Source organism: Apium graveolens, chromosome 10 (genome assembly GCF_009905375.1).
Source record: "Apium graveolens cultivar Ventura chromosome 10, ASM990537v1, whole genome shotgun sequence".
NCBI classification, from domain to species: Eukaryota; Viridiplantae; Streptophyta; class Magnoliopsida; order Apiales; family Apiaceae; genus Apium; species Apium graveolens.
Genome location: NC_133656.1, coordinates 44707100 through 44717880, shown reverse-complemented (window position 1 = coordinate 44717880; position 10781 = coordinate 44707100).

Below are 10781 nucleotides of genomic sequence, written 5' to 3'. Positions count from 1 at the left end.
ATCAAGGCTGGCCATGGAAGACATCTATATCAACATTGGAGATGTATTGAGCTATAGCAACATGTCTTTATGGCTATGGTAACACCTAAATTGGAGTGTTCTGATAGGGCCAGAATTTCTTACATATTGCAATATTTTCTAAGGCAACACTAGACAAAAACGTGCAAATAGGTCATCTATGGCGTAGTGTTGGGTTCTGAGCCATCATGGTTGTCGAGTATAATCTTCACTGCTTCAAGTCTGTCCAAGTGATCAACAGTTACTTCCTGACCAGGACTATCAGCTAGAGTAAAACTAATCAACCTTAGACCCACTAAATCAGCTTCATGATGCCCAATCCTAGCTCTTGTAAATGGTGCATAAAGTTTGAGAGATTAGCTTGTACCATCCAGGATTTCTTATCTCCCATGCTTTTAGAATCAGGTAAACCATCCACCGTTATACCTCCAGGAACAAATTTTATTTCATTACCACAATCAAGATCACCAATTTTCCCCTATTTGTATTTGTTCTTGATCTTTGGAAAAACTTGAGCTCTTCTTTTTGCTCTTTCATATAACAACCTCATATCATTACACCTCCATCTGTTTCCCCTAGATCTTCTAAGCATATTTTGAAATTCTTGATTTGCTCTAGAAACAACAATCCTGATTTTGCCTTCCCGAGCCCTTTCTTCTCTGTCAAAACCACTTCTTCTTCCATAAAGTTTTCAGCATTAAAGGCTTCAACATATGCAGATAGAATCTGTAGATATACCCGAAATAGAATTTTTTTTTTCTTCTTCATTTTTAACAAAATCAGGAATGATTATTACTCTGTCAGTATCAGGAACTGAGCTGTCAGGATGGACAGTGTCAGGATTTATCCTGTCAGGAACTGAATCATGATTTGCATATTTGTTGTCATGAATTGAACTTATTGTAGCAGGAGCAGCTTCTGTCTGTAATTGCCTTGTTCTCCTTAACACAGGCATTTCAGTATCCTCAATTTTAGCATCAGAATAAGTATTTATCAGTTTAATGGCATTCTTCCTAGGTTCAGGATTGAGATATTAGGGATCAACATAAAGTTTAGGAACATGAGTATCATAAATCTCCTCAATCCTGACTCCACTAGACCTTGTCCTTCTTTGAGAGGGAACAATGGCTTGAGCATCCTTCTTAGCAATATTTCTGCTACCTTTCTTTCCACCCTTAGCTTTTCTCTTTCCTTTAGTATAAAGCTAGTTAAGAATTTCCTCTTGTTGTTTAAGCATCTCCTCCTGTGGAATATCAGGGAATTCATCAGCTAAGTGAGTGAGTGCTCTTCTTTCAAACATGTCTTCCACTCTCTTATCTTTTTGATACAGAGTGATGCTTGCTCCAGATGGAGTTTTGAAGGTTTTATAAAATATCTATGTATCTTCAGGATTGTCAATTATCACCTCTCCTCTATCAGGAATTGCAAATCTTGACCAGTGTTTTTCCATCAGGATTTGAGAGTGAGTAACTGTCTTTGTCTTCAAAGTTTTAGATCCATCCCTTGAGACTTGAGTTGACTGTGTAGTCTGTGTTTGTTTCTGTATACCAGCTCTAGACTTATGTTAGATATATTTGATAATGTCATGTCTAATATGATTTGAAAGGCATATGTCATAGCCTATTTGTTTATTCGAGGATTTAACTCAACTCAAATAAGAATGTAATAAGTAAATAGTGGATCTATCGTCAGAGAGATCTCACAGAGTAACATCTGTCAAAGGGTTAAGAAACATTATTCATCTACAGACTTGAAGACTTAATTCACTGGAAGAATCTCAAGAAATTGATCAAGCCTCAGTGATATAAATCAAGATTGTGGATTTAATCAAGTGATAGAGATCTCGTCAGGGTATCAATTAATTACAAGGATTTAGTCTGAAGAAAATCAAGAGTATCAAGGTCAAGGCTTGAAGAAACGTCACGGAAGTTAGTCACTCATGAACTAGACAGTACATCGAGTGTCAACATTGAAGTGGTGGAATTGATTCATAATTGACAGTAATTTTCAGAAGATTTTCAGAAGAATGGTTGTTGCTCAAGATTAGTATTAATTCTCTATTAATTAATTAAGTAAAATAATTTAATTAAGAAAATAAATTATATCTGCAAAGATTAATTTATTGATTAATTGAATTAATTGATTAATTAATTCAGAATTAATATTAAGGATTTTCAGAATTGTTATTAGATTAAAATCTATTAATAATTCAGTAAGACAATTTGATTTGAACTACTATGACAATCGGTATGACAATTGATAGTCATACCGAAAGTCTTGCTAGTTCATTCTGATTGTCTTGCTAGTTATTAGGATTGTCTTGCTAGTTCAAAAGGATAGTCTCACCGAAAGTCCTACCAGTTCAAATGGATTGTCATACCAGTTCATTTGATTGTCTTGCCGAAAGTCTTGCTGATTCAACTGGATTGTTTTGTTTACTTAAACAACAAAAAAGCAGAAGACGTTCATGCAATAATTCAACAGAATACACAAGTCAAGAACACAGCAGAAACAAAAGCAAATTATTTTATTTTTCATCTGCTTTATTCAAGATCAAAATTCTAGATTGTAAAGTTAAATCCAAACCACTAGAATTATTTATCTTGTTCTTGTGTAACAATCTAGCGAATTAAAATCCCTAGAACTTAATCTCAAATCGCATTTAGCATTTGATCTTTTTATTGCAAAAATAGAAAAAGTTCATGTCGAATTTATTCTAGATTTGTAATAATTGATTTGAGATTAATCCCTTGTAACATATACCGTTGTTGTAACACCATTCAAGTTTAATAAAAATTTTATTTAACTTGAATTTTGTTTCACCTTTTTATTCCGCATTTTATTCGATTAAACGGTATTGTTTGCATTTAACCCCCTTCTACAAACAAATTGGGACCTAACAATTGGTATCAGAGCCTTCTGATTAACGTACAAATCTAGATCCTAGACTTTTGTGTTTCTTTCACTCCTTGAATTTTTTATTCACTCAAAAAATTCATAATGACTACACAAAAAGTTGGAACCGTTAAAATTCCACTTTTCGATAAAGAAAATTATGTTATGTGGAAGAAGAAGATGCTACTGTTTTTACAAGTTGCTAATCCCAAATATCTGCAAGTGTTAAAGAAGGGTCCAAAAATTCCTATGGTTATTGAACCAGAGGTAATAGAAAATGATGTGGTGATCACCAAAGCGAGAACTTATGTGAAAGATCCTGAGGATTTCTCTCCTGCTGAAATAGAAGAAGCCTCCCTGGATGCTAGCCTTCAATTAATTTTAGTAGATTCCCTTAATCCCTTGATGAATAGACATGTGAAGAATTGTAAAGATTCCAAACATATCTGGGAAACTATTGAGGTTATTAATGAAGGCACAGAGGAAGTTAGGGAGAACAAGTTAGAAATCCTAACATCTGAGTATGAATACTTTAAATCCAATCCAGGAGAAGGAATCACTGAAGTGTTTGAGAGGTACAATGCATTGATCAACAACCTGAACATTAATGGTAAATACTATTCCATCAGGGAGGTCAACAAAAAGTTCCTTTTAACACTGCCAACTCATCTCGAACATAGAATCACTGCCATAAGAGAAGCAAGAGATCTGAGTGAGATTTCTTTGGAAAGGCTCTATGGTGTGTTAAAGACTTATGAGTTGGAGCAGATTCAGCAGAAGGAAGTTTAGGGGAAAGGAAGAGTGGTCAGCACGTCTACTGCTCTAGTAGCTGATGAACAACAACAACAACCACAATATCAACAACAATCTCAACAGTCAGAAAGAATGGTACAGTCTTCCAAGGTTGAAGAAAATGTGATAGTAGCAGAATTTGATCCTCCTACTACAAATCAATCAGGAGATGATTATTATTCCTTGGAAGAACTGGAGCAATTGGAGGATGAGTCAATGGCCCTTATTGTCAAGAGATTCTCAAATGTCAGATTCAAAAGGAATCCCAAGTTCAAGTACAAGTCCAACTACAACAGATTCCAGAAAGGTGGATCTTCATCCTCTAACACCAGCAGTGGTGGGTATAAAACAGGGATGGTTGATCGAAGCACCATTCGATGCTTCAACTGCAATGAGTTGGGACACTTTGCCACAGAATGCAGGAAGCCAAAACAAGTTAGGAAGAACTCTTACGATTCTAATCAGAAGAGTAAATCTGAAAGAGCTTACCTGGCAAAGGGAAGAAGTTAAGATGATACTGACAGTGAAGATGAAGAAGTTGGGAATCTTGCTCTCATGGCTAGTGATGCAAACACCTCATCGTCAAGAAAAGAGGTAAAATTTACTGATGCTGAATTAGTTTATCATCTAGGAGGTTCCTTAGATTGTGCTCGTCGTGATAAAGAATTGTTAAATCAACAAATCAAAGACCTTGAGAAAGAGGTCAATGAATTAAGTCTTGTGCACATTAATCAAGATAAATTAAAAGAACAAGTATCTTTTCTAGAGAATAGAGTTGACTGTTATAGACAACTTGAAACTATTCTCAAAGACAAGATCACCGGTCTTGAGGCTAAGGTTAAAGCTTACTTTAATTCTTGTTCGAAGTCCAAAGAGTTTTACAATAAGCAAGCTGTTAATCAAACATCTGGAATAGGTTATGATTACAATGCTGCTATTGGAAAATTAGGCATAAACTCCCCTCCTCATGTCTGTGCTAAAGGTAGGGAAGTACCACATGTGCTTAAGGGTGTTGATGAACCCCTCTATAAAGAATCAATTGCTGAACCATTTGATGAGACCTCATTTATTATTCAAGAAGAAATTCGTGCTGAAGATAATGCTAATGAGAAAGCTGTCTCCAAGTCAAGTGTGTCAAAAGTTCCAGTCAAGGTTGTGAAAGCAACTGAGACTAACTTAGACACACATGAGTTGGATAACACAAATGCCATGTCTACCATGCATAAGTTGCCTATTGTTAATCCCTCTCATAAAGCATGTGGTGTTCCTGATTGTATGTCTTGTGCTTTTAATCTGCTGTATGCTTATTTTAATGGTAAGCATGTTTCTAATGATAAGACTACTCCTCGTCAGCATGTGAATAATAGAAAGCATGATAGGTCTAAGACTGCTAGTCCTCCTAAAGCTAGAAAGGAGACATTTGTGCCTAAGCCTAAACAGAAATCTGTCAAGGCTGTTCACAAGGTCAAATGTCCAGTCATTGAGAAAGTTGAGAATATTAAAATTAAGAATGTTGTTTTGCCTGATAAAGGCCAATTTTACAAATATGCCGGACCCAGCCAAGCTTGGGTTCCGAAGAAGGTCTAATCCATTTGTATTGCAGGGCATTAAACAGGTACAACCGGTAGTGTGGATTCTTGACTGCGGATCGTCAAGACATATGACCGGAGATAGAGCCCTGCTATCAAATGTGGTTGAGAAAGCTGGCCCAGTGGTTACCTTTGGAGATAACAGCAAAGGTTTAACGGAGGGATATGGTTGTTTGCTAGCTGGAAATGTTATCATTGAAAATGTGTATGTTGTGCAAGGACTTGAACATAATCTGCTTAACATTAGTCAGTTCTGTGACAACGGCTACAATGTTTTATTCGACAAGCTGAAGTGTCAGATTCTGCACAAGAAAAGTGAAAAACCCTCCTTAATGGGAATCCGGAAAGGAAATCTGTTCGTAGCTGACATGAACTCTGGAAGCAATCCTGAAGTCAATTGTTTTAATGCAAAGGCATCGTCAGATGAGAGTTGGCTATGGCACAAGAGACTTTCTCATCTCAATTTCAAAACAATGAATTCTCTTGTTAAAAAAGAATTGGTAAGAGGTCTGCCTCAGCTGGAATTCTCTCCAGAAGGACTATGTGAGGCTTGCCAGAAAGGAAAGTCAAAGAAAGCAAGTCACAGAGGCACTGACACATATTCCATAACTGGTGTTCTGCAATTATTGCACATGGATTTATTTGGACCAGTTAATGTCCTTTCGATGTCAAAGAAGTGTTACTGTCTTGTGATAGTTGATGACTATTCCAAGTATACGTGGGTTTTATTTCTTCACTCTAAGGATGAAACACCACAAGTTGTGATTGATCATATCAAGATGATTGAGTTAGATTCTAATGTCCCTGTTAGAGCAATAAGGTCAGATAATGGAACAGAATTCAAGAATTCACTTCTCAATGGATTCTGTACAGACAAAGGGATTACCAGACAATTTTCAGCTCCTAGAACCCCTCAGCAAAATGGAGTGGTAGAAAGGAAGAATCGTACATTGATTGAAGCTGCAAGAACGATGTTAAGTGAATCAGGTCTTCCAATGTACTTTTGGGCTGAAGCTGTCAATACTGCATGTTATACTCAGAATCGAACTCTAATCAACAAAGACTTCATGAAAACTCCTTATGAGATTTTGAATGAACAGAAACCTTCTATCAAATACTTTCATGTATTTGGTGCCAGATGCTTCGTGCTCAAGGATGGAGATGATCGTCATGGTAAATTCGAGGCAAAGGCATATGAGGGTATTTTTGTTGGATATGGAAGAAGATCATACAGAGTGTATATCATTGATCAACACAAAGTAACTGAAAGTGTTAATGTTACATTTGATGACACTAAACTCCCTAGTATCCAAACTGAAGATCCTTCTGAGAAACTGAAGTTTGATGATATGTCAGATTCAGAATCAGAACATGGTCAAGAACCTGAGGTTGTTGCTGGTGAATAACCTGTTAATCATGATGATACTCAAGGTAATAGTGATGGAAACTTTGGCAACAATGGAGATACCACTGCTACTGCAGGAGAATCTTCAAGTCAACATGACAACAACTCAGGGGGAGATGCTGAAGGATCATCTAGTAGGACACAACATCCCAATAAATTTCAAGGCGAATCATCAAGATCAAATCTTCCAAGACAGATTGTCTGGAATAAAGCTCATCCTTTTGAGTTGATTATTGGTGATCCAGATGTTGGAGTCAGAACTAGACGTGCTACTCAAAATGAGTGTCTATTCTCAGGATTTCTTTCTGATATGGAACCTAAGAAGATTGAAGAAGCACTAACTGATCCAGATTGGGTGATTGCTATGCAAGATGAACTCAATCAGTTTGAAAGTCAACAAGTCTGGAAACTGGTACCTAGACCTACACACAAGAAAGCTGTTGGTACTAGGTGGGTATTCAGGAATAAACTAGATGAAGATGGTGTGGTTACAAGAAACAAGGCAAGACTGGTAGCAAAAGGGTATTCTCAAGCTGAAGGCATTGATTATGATGAAACCTATGCTCCAGTGGCTAGACTTGAGGCCATCAGGATATTTCTGGCATTCGCAGCATTCTCAAACTTTAAAGTTTATCAAATGGATGTCAAGAGCGCCTTTCTGAATGGAAAGTTGGATGAAGAGGTATATGTAGAGCAACCTCCTGGTTTTGAAGATCCAGATCATTTGGATTTTATCTTCTTTCTTTTCAAGGCTATCTATGGGCTCAAACAGTCTCCAAGAAAATGGTATGACACTCTCTCTGAATTTCTTATTGAAAATAGCTTTATTAGAGGTGTCATAGACAAAACTCTCTTTTCTAAAAAACATAAGAATGATACTATATTAGTCCAAGTCTATGTGGATGATATAATATTTGGGTCTACTAATGATAATCTCTGTAAGAGATTTGCTAAGTTAATGCACAGCAAGTTTGAAATGAGCATGATGGGAGAGCTGAAGTTCTTTCTTGGATTACAAGTAAATCAAAGGTTAGATGGAACATTTATTTGTCAATCCAAGTATCTCAAGGAACTCCTCAAAAAGTACAATCTAGAGGATTCTGCATCAGCAAGGACTCCATCAACTACAGCTGTCAAGCTTGGACCATGTGAAAACTCCATTAAGGTAGATGTCACAAGCTACAGAGGTATGATTGGCTCGTTACTCTATCTTACTGCAAGTAGACCAGATATTATATATTCTACATGCTTATGTGCAAGGTTCCAAGCGGATCCTAGAGATATTCATCTTGTTGCTGTTAAACGAATCTTAAGATATCTTAAGGGAACACCAAATCTAGGTATTTGGTACCCTAAAGAATCTGGTTTTAACCTTGTTGGATATACAGATTCAGATTATGCAGGAAGTGTTGTTGATAGGAAAAGCACCTCAGGGAGTTGTCAATTCCTAGGTAGCAGACTAGTCTCATGGTACAGCAAGAAACAGCAAACAGTTTCCAACTCAACGGCCGAGGCTGAATATATTGCTGCTGGAAGCTGCTGTGCTCAGATCTTGTGGATTAGGAACCAGCTACGAGACTATGGCTCGGTATTGAACAAAATTCCTATTTTATGTGACAATACAAGTGCAATAGCCATCACCAACAACCCTGTGCAGCACTCGAGGACAAAGCACATTGACATCAGGTATCATTTTATTAGAGAGCACGTCATGAATGGTACTGTTGAACTATTTTTTGTTCCAAAAGAAGAACAAATAGCAGATATTTTCACTAAACCACTTGATGAATCCACATTTACCAGATTAGTTGGTAAATTGGGCATGTTGAATAGTTTTAGTGATTAATTTAGTTAATATCTGAGATATGTTCTTAAATGAATTCACAAATGAATTTTTCATAAATGAAAAATTCATTTGCAAATTTATTTTATCATTTTATCAATTTTTTTGCTTATTTCTATGTAATTTCTATTATCTTATCTTATTTATTTACTCAAATTGTTAATTTTAATGTCTCAGAATATTTTATTTTCTCTAAAAATATTTTTCTATGAATTTAATTTGTTAAAATTCAAAAGAAATCTATCTTTGGACTGAAAATATTATTATCTCTGAAATATTTTAATTATTTTAATTCTGTAAATATTTTCTGCAATATTCATTTCAGTTTTCTGAAATTGAAATATTTTATATATTCTGTTTTTTTATGTGTTTTTAACAGTTTTTATGTTAATTATTCAGTATATTTAAATACTTAATTTATCTTATACTAGAATGACAATCGGCAAGACAATTGAAATTGTCTTGCTGAAAGTCATTTCAGTAATAATGCTTGGTTATTTTTAAAATCAGATTAATTTTATAACTGGCAAGACAACCGGTATGACTATTGATTGTCATGCCAGTAATAAAATTAATATCAGACTTTTTTATGTTTTATTTTGTACTGGTATGACAATCGGTATGACTATCAGATTGTCATACCAGTTATATATTATTATTTGTTTTGTTTTGTTTGTTTTTTTTCTGTCTTTAAGCTGGTGTGACAATCGGTATGACAATCGGTATGACAATCGGTATGACAATCCGATTGTCATACCAGTTATACTACTTAATCGTTTTTGTGTGTGTTTTAAGTTTCATCAGTTTAGTTTTTTTTGTTTTTCAAAAATTCCAACAGTCTCTCTTTCACTCTCTCTCTCTCTCTTCAAACAGCAAACACCATCTCAACCGCCATTGATCTCCTTTGCCCGAGTTTTGACTCAGCAATCTTACTCCTGTTATATATACTTACATATATATATATATATATACATACAGGAGTGTTGCCAAAAATTTTTCAAAACTTTTTTTCGAATCATTGTGTTTGTTGATTTTGGGTATTTTTAATTTTAATTTTAATTTCTATTTTGTGTCTTTTGGCTTTTCGAATCTGCGTTTGTGAGTTAAGAATTTTAACGAGATTCATTTCTGTCTAAATTTTTTGATTATAATTAATTTAATTCGAATTATTAAATTAATTTAATTAATTCGAATTTTCTTAATATTATTCTTAAAATTCTGAAAGTGTGTGTCTTATTATTATTTTAAATGGCTCTCAATTTCCAAATTGTCGCGCATAATCAAGTTGGTTATTTTAATCCAGAAAAATGTGATGTGGAAAAATTTAAGCCATGGATTAGATTTTTAAATGACCATTCGATTGTTAGCTCTGCTATTAAATCAAATGTGATTTTAAATGTCGATCTGCTTAGACTGATTTGCACAACCTCTACTGTGGCCGATGATTCAAAATCTTTTTCATTCACCGTGGCAAACACACAGTATGTAGTTGATGAAATAGTCGTCAATCAAGCGTTAAATTTTCCATTGGACAATTTCTGTAATTTACCCTCTGAAAATGATATCACAAACTTTTTCCATGCTATTCACTATCAGGGGGTGATCAATTTAACCAAACTTTCAAAATCCAATTTGGTGTCTGAATGGGACATTTTCTTCGATACACTTTCTAAAGTGTTTGCCAACTGCACTAAATCCAACTTTCACAACATCACTTCCACTCTGCAATATATTGGTCTTGCGGTTGTTTTCAATCAAAGGATCAATTTTTTCAAACTACTTTTTCCCATTCTCTTGAGACGTCTCACTACTGCTTTACGTGATCATTCTACAAATCGTAGGGTATCATGTTACTATGCTCGTTTTCTCATGCTTATAGCAAATCATCTTCTCACACCTGAGCACAAAGCCCTTTTTGCTAACTCTGCAGTAACCGAACCCCCTCCTGTAAGCAAAAAGATTTACACCCGCCAAGACATAACCTTTAAATTCATGCAAGTTCCAATACTTATATCTGCTTTCATGGCCACTTATATTCCCCTACCTATTTTCAATCTTCCCGGTCATGAACAGCAACCTCAACCTCCAGTGGTTCAAGCCACCCAGGCTCCTCCAACATCAGATGCTCTTCCATTACAGGTAGTAATTCCTCACTCTCACTCCATTCCTACTTCTGTTGAAAGACCCCCAGTGGTCGATAGGACTGACCATGAAGTTGTAGAACCACAGCTTCAATCCC